Source organism: Neophocaena asiaeorientalis, unplaced genomic scaffold (genome assembly GCF_003031525.2).
Source record: "Neophocaena asiaeorientalis asiaeorientalis breed wild unplaced genomic scaffold, Neophocaena_asiaeorientalis_V1.1 scaffold136, whole genome shotgun sequence".
Taxonomy (NCBI): Eukaryota; Metazoa; Chordata; class Mammalia; order Artiodactyla; family Phocoenidae; genus Neophocaena; species Neophocaena asiaeorientalis.
In genome coordinates this window covers 748,983-760,693 of record NW_020185333.1, presented here as the reverse complement: position 1 = coordinate 760,693, position 11,711 = coordinate 748,983, and the positions used below count along the sequence as shown (strand labels likewise).

The 11,711-nt window shown below is 36.8% G+C and overlaps 1 pseudogene; it reads right to left on the bottom strand.

Moving 5' to 3' along the window:
- Nucleotides 1-10,460: 10,460 nt before the first annotated feature.
- LOC112393270 (uncharacterized) lies at nt 10,461-10,629 on the bottom strand (annotated as a pseudogene).
- Between the last annotated feature and the right edge of the window lie 1,082 nt (nt 10,630-11,711).

The window sequence follows — 11,711 nt, the reverse complement described above, 5'->3', positions numbered from 1 at the left end:
CACTTGTTCTAACAATATGCATTTCCTATTAATATTCTTCCCATCTCCTACATTAGCAACTTGCTTCTTCTGTCATGTAAACTTGCTCTCCATCCTTCCCATACAATTCTTGCTCATTTTATGGAGCAGCAGAAAAATGGAGCTCTCAGATTGAAGCAGGGAGTGGTCAAAAAATACCTCTGGAATCAGTGAACCTGAAACAGCCTCTCCAGTTCTGTCCACCCCTTTTGTCCTTTAGAAATCAGTCTCAAATTCATCTCTTCCAGACAGCCTCCAGTATTTAATCTGGAGTTTTTAACCTACTACCCCATCTCACCAATTACCATGGAAAATTGATATAACAGACCAATTGTTAATTATTTATTTTTATGTCTCAACAATATTCCAGGTGCTGTGAGGAAAACAAATTAAGAACAAGACAAGGTCCTTAGCTACAAATTACACCTTGGTTAGTGAGAATCTTACCCATCACACAGTGACCTACAGTGTAAACTTCATCCAATTTACCAATCTCTATGTATGTATATATTCCAATATGTTATTCTACTTTTCTTTCTTCTCTGTAATAATTTTATGCAGGCTATTCATTTCAAGAACCTAACTGGCTTCCTATTGGTACCCATCCCTTAAACCCTGAGAACTGAGGGCCGAGTGGAGCCCTGTGGCACCTATCAGGTCCTTCTGGTGGAATTCAGTCCTTGCTGCCTCATCCAACCTTCTTCCCTCAGCTTGTAATCAACTTAACTTTGAAAGTCTTTGTACACATTAGGTAATATTTGTCCTCTGTTCTCCCAGGGGACTGTGGTCACTGCCCAGCTAGGAAGCCCTACCCTTCATTATTCAGCCACAGCTTGAAGAGCATTCTAATTCTAACTTTCCGCCCTCTGACGGACCAGCTGCATCAAAGGCTGTGTTCCCTTATTTGTTTGTTTTTTTCCTAAAGCAGAATCAGTATTTCAAACTAAGTCATTTACTAGAAAAGTACGGACTCTGGGTCCAAATTTTCAAAACATGTCTCTTCTGTGAACCACGACAAATCTAAACTGAATTATGCTTCATATTAGAGTCAGGACTCATGTGGTCCCTTTTTCTCTGCCCCTCTGGATCCCTGCATGCTGTTCAGGGGAAGTTGCTGGCTTTTGAACTGACAGTTTGGAAATGAAGGCATTTTTCTTTTAGGGAGAATAGTCCTTCAGTGATTCAAACAACAAGCCTTGTGATCAAAATAATTCATAAAGGAAAAGATTTATGAAGTGACTTCACTAGCACACAATGCATTTTTAAAACTTTGTTTTTTAAATAAATCTGTCAGTACACAAGCCAAGACAACACATCTGAATGCAATATCAGTGGACACACCCTGAATCTCTTCTCCTTCCCTTGTCTGAGACTGTGGCAGAAAAGGAAAATGCTTCTCATTGTCTTTTTTAAATTTAATATTTGTTCTTTTAAATTAAAAATGTGAGTTCTATGAAAAGACTTTAAAAAATTGTGCATACTACCATTTCCTACATAAAATCTGTCTTTAAAAAAATGCATTTTCCATCTACCACTTGTGCTTGTTTAAGAGAATAAAAAATAAATAAAGAAGTCTTACTTATAATGAATCCCTCTGGCATAAGGAAGCTTGTCCTAATCTCCCTTTATCAGGTTTGAGTGATAGTTCTGCTCAACGAGTATTGACAAGGCCGTCCTGTTTCTCAGGCTTTCGTTTCCCTCAGTTGGAGAAGGATACAGTGCATTTTCACATTCTCAAAGTCTGCAGTTGTTTTTATATAAGAAGCAATTTGCTTGGGTCACGTCAGGTCGAATGGGATGCCTGCCCAGCTCTTGGTTTTAAAGGAAAAACATACAGAAAGACACAAAAACACAGCAGTTTCCTTCATTAAATTCCACTCTACCTGCCATGGGCTTCTAGCCACAATGGAATTTCCCACCCTGGCCTAGACTAGCCTAACTTTTATTTTTAGGGATTTTTTTTTTTTTTCCCCTTAAATCTTATGAGCCTTCTTTCAAGTGAACTTTGAGGTAAGGATTATTAAACCATAGAGTAATTGCCTGGTTTAAAAAGAATCAGACTTGAGAAACAAATGCCTTCTGACCTTCCATAATATTATTGGATAACCACCCCCTAGATAACAGCCTTTCAAAAAACTGTTCATAATCAGCACAAGAAGACAGGTAATGTAATTCAAAATCAAAACCTGAATCATGAAATGAAGAGAAGAATGCCACCTTTTCAGTAATACTCTCTACTTACCATTACATTGGATAGACAGAATTTCAGGATAAAAAATATAAGTGAGTAACTAAAAAAATGAGGACGTATATAGATAGAGAGAAGAGGGAAGAGAGAGAGAGAAAGAGGCAGGCTTTTGGACCATTCTCTCCTGAAAAACCATTTATGCTTTTGCCCATAGCCTGGGGGCAACTGATTTAATCAGGGTTGTTCATGTGGATTATCTAAACTATGAAAAGCAACAGGGAGAACTTCCTAAGAAATCCTGACTGGGTCTGCTGCAAAATACTTGGTTTGCAGCCTGGAGCTAAGTAGTCTGTTCACATTGTACTCAGGGTCTTAAGGAAAATGGATCAATGCCTCTATAATTCTTTGTCCCTTTGATCTACCTCACCATTTGGTGTCTCTTGGCATTACGAAAGCTCTTGAAAATGACCCTGCCTAGTTAACTGATTTATAGTCCGGGGACAAAAAAAGCAAAGAAAGAAGAAAGGTCTGGTAATGAGGAAAGAACAATGTACTTTCTTGCTATCTTTTCTTAGCATAAATAAAGATTGAAAGATGTGATTTTGGGGGATGTGAACCCCACTCTCCCCACATTAACAATAGCCTTGTCAAAGCCAAACTGAGGCCTCATCTCAACCAACTCTCTTTAAAACATATCAAGTTGGCCCTCTCATTCATTATTTTCAAGTGGATTTTGCATAATATTCCTTCAAACGGTAAAGTTTACTTTTCAGGCATGTCATTTGCTTTGTTTTTCTTCTTTATCCATTTCAGCTTCTTATCCTCAAACCCCTGTTTCCTTATTAAAGTTGATTGTTAATGCAGCTGTTCCATTAGCATCACAGCACATTTATAAACCAAAGACTGGTTCACTCTACCTGGCTTCCAAAGCCATTTGCTGATTGAGACCATTTCATGAGTTTGTCTACTCATGTGAATAAACAAAAATTTGTCTATAATGTGAATCTGGAGAAGGAAAGAGCAGCTGCCTGGTACAAAGTCTACAGAGGCCAAAATTGCTGCCATAGGCTTCATGGCCGCTCCCCCTGCATGTGCTATTCTACATTAACTTCATCTTAGATATTAGGATTTTGGTTCTTAAATGGATTCCATTTTCCTCTAGTAAAACCAAGTGGTTTACCCTGACATTTAACAGTGATTTAGTGAGTTTAGAGTTTCTTCTAACTCTAAAGTAAATGTTCATGAGACTTGTGAACTCGTATCTAGACAATTAATCTGAGCATTTTGGCAGTTCCCTGAGGCTGCATATGGTCTCTCATAGCCCCTTGCAAACCCTGAGATTTTGAACCACTGTCTAGTTTGTGGTTGTGCTGCCAAGGAGTAGAGCAAAATCATTACTTATGGTGACTTCCCTTCAAGCATAGTGAATTGAAATACAAGGAAACCTGCACTATACTTTAGACAAAACATTAGGATTAATGCTGAAAACCAAGGAACTAAGAGCCTGTAAATATGCCAACTCAAGAAGGAGAAGATGATAAACCAATATTGGAGTTTAGAAACAAAAGTAGTACTGTGTCAACATGTCACTATGCATCAATCATCACAACAAAACTAACCGAAGGTCAGCCTCAACACCGATGGCGACATTTTTGCGTACAATTCTTGAAGCACAACTTGAACTGGATCTTAGTTCTCATAGGTCTCTTACTTATCCTTCTCTCTCTCTCTCTCTCTCTCTCTCCCTCACACACACACACACACACACACACACACACGTACACATATATACGCATAGTAGTAGACTAGGTCTATGGCTACTGTGTTAAATTTGCATCTGTGAGCCACTAAGCAGCTGCTTTACATATACGCTGTAGAAGAATGAAAGTGAGAAAACTGGCATAGAGATGGTTTTTGTGTACTATCACAAGGAAAGAAAATAGGCTTACAGCAAGTTAAAGGGAAATGGACAATGATGAGCATAGGGAATAAGTTAGGATTCCTTAGGAATTGACAATAGGACTAACCTTACTTAAAACATTTATAAATGACTTGCTCACCCCAGCATCTCGCACTATGCCTGGCATATAGTGGAAGCTCAATTAATTTTTGCTGAATTAACCAATGACTAATTTGAAACTGAGTGTACAATAAATTATCCAATTATGTGGATGGAATTAAACTTTCCTGAGCAGGGTAAAGCTAAGCTAATGGGATACAGTACTTGTCCAGGTGTGCAGAAAGGTGGCAGTGTGAACATGGACAACAATAATATTCAAATATATGAAAAGGATAGCTTTAAGCCTTAACCAGGAAAGGGACTTGAAGGTCACTGGGCTCTTTCAGGCAAAAAATAAAGCAAAACAAAAACAATCCTTCAAAAATGTGGTCACTATTAAGGGAAGTGTTAAAATAAAAGTTATACTTCCCTTATATTAAACTCTCTGCACTTATGTAAAACCATCTGCACTTAGAGAGTACAAAGTTTCTCTGACATAACATCCCAGAGTCTCTTACACAGGGCAGTCATTAAATTCAAACTAGATTAATATAATGTAAGCGAGTAGAGAACAAGTTATTTTGAGATTTCATAACAATTCATTGACTATGAGAAAAATGCAAACAAACATGGTTGTTAATAAATGTTATTTAGCAGACGTCATATTGACATTTCTAAGTAACTAGCTACCAAGGCAGTTTCCTAATAAGTCTAATTTTCCCTACTCTCTGAGCTTATGGGCTAGTGATCGTGTAGTTTTGGGTGTTTACATTCATTTATCCATTCAACAAACTTTTATTGAATGCTTCCTCCAGCTGTACCAGTCTGGTAAGATCAGACTGGATCCTAAATGAACACCATGCTTCCTTTGCCCCTTGCATTCTCTGGTTTTTACAGGAGGTTATCTCTCATGATTGCACATTCAGATTCCTGATCCTAGCTCCTTTCCCACTTAATTTTTTTTTTTTTCCCTTCACCCTATGTCTATCTCCCTATGAATAGACAAGAGGCTGTATAGTTCTTAGCAGTGGCCATAGTGCTATCTAGAGTGGAACTCCATCAGCCCCATACACATTGCCTTGTTGAAGAGATATAATGTACTTTCCACACTTAAGAAATGATTTGATTTCCTTTGCCTCAGTAGAAATATTACAAGCTAACAGTGGTTCTCTTGTTATAAACCACAGTAACTATCTGCTCATCAACATCAGTTGCTAAATTGTATCATGATAGAATTCTAAAATACATGTTAAACTTTCTTTCTACAAGTTGCCTATTTCCTCTGAATACAGCCAATTCACCTGGCAACAAAGATTAATTAGCTGCTGTTTTTTTGTATGCAAAAAGAAAAAAGTATGATTTCTCTTTGCTTATAAGAACTTCTGGTAAGTGGTGATAGGTTTCAGAACCCTCTTCTTTTTTGGCAACCACGGTTCAATTATCAGGAACTTCAAGTTCAGAACTGGAGAACACTGACTCCGTTCTGTGATTTCACAATTGCTAGGGATTGGTTAATTGCTAAAAACTGCTCACATGGAAGATGAGGCAATGTTCTCCTTATTTGCAAGGGACAAATAGGCATATTAAAAGGGGTTTTAGAGTATCGAAAACATGATAAACTCGTGGCTTTCTTTTACAAAACTATTCATGAGGTTCTCCTTAGGAATAGGAGAGACTTATCTAATTTCTATGGGTGGAAATCCCATCCGTAACAATGTTTTGCAAAGACACATACTACCAATACCTTTTCCAGTGAGATGCAGATTCTAAAATCATGTAAGCTAGACAAGATAATTTTATAATATAAGCAGAAAACAATAAAAGCTACTGTGGTAGTCTAGATTACATATGAAATGTGTAAAAGAATACAATGAAAAGTTCTCTAATTTTTTTTAAAGTTGCATCAGAACTTCCCTTCCATGTTGTAATCATGCCTCTCTAAATGTATATGAAAAGTAACTTTGCTAGGCTCATGAAGAATGACCTTGATAAGCATGGTATAACTATAAGCAAAATAATTTTTAAAAGAATGAGTCTACATATATAATTTCATCATTTCTAGAAACATGGATGTCATTAGACTTGAAGACAGCCAGTGGATTAAACCAACGTATTCTGACATCAACTAAAATGTGATCTAACTGCAGGCTGCAGTGATTATAAACACTTTTGGAAAGAAATACGGCTCTCCTCTACTTCTCCAACTGCCCACCCCTCTTCTCCTCTTCCGCCACAGATCTGTGGCAGCCTAACTTCCAGCTAACAAGTTAGAAGACTGGGTGAAGCATCAGTTTGGAATTATTTTTTAAAAATTATAAATAATCAAAAGAGGTGACAAATGTTTCAGTGGTTACTAAACATTTAATGGGTAACAAGGTATAAATTAATAATTAAGGGTGTTAATCTGTTGACTAATATTGATGCTTAGAAAGCTAGAAGTGTCAAGATGTTCTTTCAACCACAGTATTCCAGATTTAGGAATTTTTTTAGTGGGTTTAGAATAGGAAAAAAAGATGCTTAGATATGCATACTTAAAAAAATAATAACCTCTGATTTATCTATCATCTAAGTCCTTGTGTTTTCTGGAAAATATATTAATGAGAGGTGGCATTATTTGACAGTTAAGGAAGGAAAATGGAAATCATCTGTTGTATGCCAACGATGCTCATAAGCAAAGTAATATTCTCTTAATCTTCAAAAGGAAAGGGGCAATTATAAAATAATTTGATACTCTCTGGGCAGAACTGAGATATTCTCTGAAAATTTTGTAAGTGCTATATATTTTAAAAGTAGTGTAGTATTACTATAACATAGCTATTAAATATGTAATTCTTTTCTTTCCGATAATCCCTCTCCCTTAAATCTGAAGGGCTGATTAATTTCTTCATTTATTCTTTTTGATAAATATCCTGTTCATTGATGCTTGAAATCCAGCTCATCAGTTTCCCTTTAAATTCTAACATATTTTAAAGAACTTTAGAAGATCATGAACTCTGGAGTACTGACTAATTTGGAACCTGCCTCCATCTCTTACAGGCTGTATGACTTTGACCAAGCTACTAAAATTCTTAGTAGTCCAGTTTCTTCACCTGTGAGAATGGCATAGTAAACATACCTACCTCCTACGGTTACTATGAGGATTAAGGGGTTTCATACAGCCAATGTGAAGATGTGAAATTGCTTTTCTGAGTCTTTGGAGGTATTTGAAATCAGGCTGACTAAGTCAAGCAAAGCTGTGGTGTCTGTTTGGCAGGTGATCTCCAAATTTCACTTCAAGGTCTTGGACTGTCTCAGGTCATTGTAGTGAAGAGCTCTTTGTGTAACTGCCATCTTTCTGCCTCAAAGCCAAGATGGATATACCTGTTAGTTTTAGTTTTCACTAAAGATCTCTCTTCAGCTGTGTGCACTAAGGGTAAAATATCAACAATTAAATTATTTGAAGCAGGCAAATGTTGAAAGGGGAATTTAGTTAGGTCATAGCAGTGTGCCAACTTGGTCTGACTTTCAGAAAGATCACCATAATAAGGAGACCAATAAATAAATTAAAAGTATAAAATAGACATCTATGCAGAATCTTAGAACCCCTTCTCTGACATATAAGTCATTAAAGGAAACTTTGTGTCCTGCCTATTAATTCAACATTTAAAATAGAACCCAGTTTTATGGAAGAAATTCACAGGTGAGAATTACTGAGTTCCTTTGGATCAGATTTTTCTGTGCTCCATTAAAAACAACAACAACAGCAAATGAATAACAACAAAAAACAATGGTTCTGGTTGTATGTAATGTATACCACTAATCTAGTGTTTCTTAACAGGGGACAATTTTGTCCTGCACCCCCATCCCTAGGGGACAATTGGCAACGTTCGAAGACGATTTTGATTATCACAACTGAGGGGAGCTATTGGCATCTAGTGGGTAGAGGCCAGGAATACTGCTAAACACCCTAGAGTGCACAGGACAGTACCGATCTGCCCCCAACAAAGAATTTTCTGGTCCCAACTGTCAGTAGTGCTGTGTTGAGAAACCCCATCTTGATTCTATATACCAGAGACACTGGCCTTGAACCATCAGCTGCATCAACATTTATGATACTCAGTCTATGGAGTAGTCTGACAGTTGAAGGATACACCTAGAAGGAATACCACTTTGAATATATAACTGACAAACCTGGATACAGTGCTAAGGGAAGAACTGGGTAAGCAAATAATTGGTGGCTAATTATGCCAAATATAAAAAGATAATTTTACATTACTGAGTAAATCAGATTAATATTCTTCTTTAATCCCAGGGGGTCTAAAAATAAGAAGTTATGGACTATGCAATGTTATCCTGACACAGATATTTTGAAACGGTTTATAGAAAGCAGTAAACACGTTTTTTAAAAAAGATAGCCCAAATGAGGTATGAAGAATTAGAAGTCATTTTTCTAGGTCAGATTTTTTTTCCTACAGATCGAATTTTCCATATGCATTCATTCATGCAGATCACAAGCTACACTTCTAACACTCTTTCTCTCTGAAGGTAAATCAGGCTAAAACTAAGAGTTTAAGAACCATTTCTGTACAAGAGAAATTTCCAGCTAAGGGAGAACAACACAAGCTCTAAGATAGGTGTGAACTTTATTTTTAAATTAAGCCACAACTATTCTGCAAACATTTAACTCAGAACCACACCACTGTTAAAGTTTGTTGATTCCATACGAAAGGAAGAACCAACATAAATTAAATTTGAAAATGAAGAAAATAAAATATGTGAAAATTATTTTTAATATGGCTAAAATTCAAATATGCAACATTTTATTCTTTTTACAGGTTTCACTGTCAAAGACAACATGTATATTTTTCTGATGAAAGAGGATGACTGAAATTGACATTCAAGTGAGCATCTGGACACTACCAGTATGTGATGTTGCACAAATTTACTCACATCTGGAGTTATCCTCGTGCTTTTGAATTTTATTTTGGTTAGTGCTACCAGGAGTTAAAATGTATTGAGGGCCTCAGAAAAATTGGCTTTTATTTATTCCCACTTAGAACCCCAGAAGTTGCTTCCTAGTCAGGCACTTCTTACTGATGAAGAAATCCAAGGTGAAATAACTGGCTTAGCCACAAAGACAATGGAAGGTCATTCATTTCTGAGCTGCCAATATCTTTTCTTCTCCTTTTTCTCATTTTAACTTCTAGATTTAGCTCCAAAACATTTGCTCTTTCTCCCTTAAGGGGAAATTGGGAGGGTAGTGATGGGTTTAGGTTTTCACAGCAGTTCATTTCAAAACTGTTAAGTACCTCCTACCAAGAGACCACCACTAAAAACTGTTTCTAGAACAAGGCAAAGGGAGAGATTTAAACATGGGGGGAAAAAATGGAAGGAAACAAGAAAGCTCTGGCACTGTGAAAGATTCAGAAAAAAAAAAAAATTCTGATTTCTGCTCTCAAGATGCTTACAATCTTATTCTAGAGGAAAAGGAAAATGAATTCCACTTTAAATAACTGAATAACAAAAAGAAACAGTACAGTTAAGTGTAACAATGGGTGGTAGAAGCAAAATGCTGTGGGGAAGCCATGTCTCTTACCTCTTTTTCAACTCAGAGGAAAGAGACAGTGGGTCAAATTCAAGCTACTCTAGTTTTTGATATTAGTTTCATAATACAGCTATAATCCCATTACAGAGAACTTCAAGGAACTGTTGACATTTTTTTTTCCTGTCCTGTAGTTTATTGTCTCAAGTATTGCTTGAAATACCAGGCTACATGCAGAGATGTTTGCACTAATGGTATTTGTTGACCTGCATTAAGTTAGGGTCAACCTGAATAAACGGAGATGCATACTACAGGGAACCAGTTAGTCAGATTGTTTGTAGTTAGGCTTGCATTATTTTTACAATACTTTTATTACTTTTAACCTAAAGACTAGACATTATCCTCAAATAATCTTGTTATTATATGAAACAGTAATATTTATTAAGAATGCCTCTGGAAAGCCCCAAATGGGGATATGCAGAGGAGGATTTACTATGAATTTAATGGAACTTAAACTTCAGGGCCCCTCACTTGCACAGCCCCTCCCAAGACACTGTACTTAATTTGTAGTCATAATTCTGTATTCTTTTCCTTAAAGAGGGTCCCCCAAATAGTTTAAGCGTCTGGCAAAATCTTCATCCACCTTGGGTAGAAAATAATCTTGAAGGAATCAAACCTGACTATCCTGAAAGGCCAAGTCAGAGAAGGATACAAAATGTACTTTTACAAGCATATATAAATTACATTTCCAAATGTATCCCTCCTATCGTTGCTGTCTTCCACCCTTGGCAAAGGATAGATGCCATCTTACCCACTGTTACAAGGTTTCTAGACTCTTTTAATTAGCAATAATCGCGCCTCGGATAAACCTCATTGGCTAGGATACTGCCACGGCACAAAGCTCTAGACTCTTTTAAATAAAATCTGTCTGTTCAGTGACTGGGAATAATCAGTGTTTAAAATAAAAGGTGAAAAATTCAGAGACAGAAGATGATTTCTAAGAGTAAAAAGAGAGACACAAATTTTTTTACATAAATAGTAATAATTATTATTCATAGCTAAGGGATACATGCATTTGAGAAAAGGAAGGACTTGGAAATTCAGTACAATTTACAGTAGCACCTATGAAAAGTATGGTGAGTTTAGGCAGAGCGTGGGAATTTTTACCACGAGTAACACCACGTGTCTGTTTTTCTGGTTTCTGAAAACCCCAAATAAATCCCACAAGCACCTCTAAACCCCACCATGGAATTCTGACACTTCTGAGTAAGAAGTTCAGAGGAAAATTAAAACTTTGGATGCACTATGTCTGTCTATAGTTTTTCCTATAATGCCCTGTCCTGCTTTTTAAAGAAAACTGAATAAAAATTAATTCAAAAAATGAATGAAATTATCCCAAATGGAATACTAAATTGAAAAATAGTAGTTAAATTGTTCATAACCATTTTCTGTTACATTTTTTCCCTCTCTCTCTTAGAAATGGAGTAAGAATGCTTCAAATAAAAAATGTAAAACCCATCCCATTCCATAAAGGGCCCACTCACGTAAACAGGAAGCTCATTAAAAGCGCTCTTCTTGGTTTCCTGGCAAAGCCCACTTTTTATTTTGGTGGCAGCACCTATTAAGTAGAGGACTCTTTTTGTGGGCAGGGTGAAAAATTAAACATTACAATCCATCAGGCACCCGCTGGATTAGAGTTAGTTGAGCGACTCCTTGACGAGAGCGAACAAGGTAGCTCTGAGATCAAGGAACAGGCTTTGGTCTAGCCCTGTGCTATAGATGATGGGCTTCTCTGTCCAGGCATCACAAATCAGCTCGGAGTTCCAAAAGAGCCAGGAGACGCCAGTTCATAATAGTGCAAAATGTTTCACATGCACATTGAACCATTCTCTCATTTCCTTTACATTTAAATACTGTTTCATTTGTTTCTTTCTTTGCTTTCCCTTTCTGGGAAGCACTGTAGCATAATGGAAAGAGTATGGGTT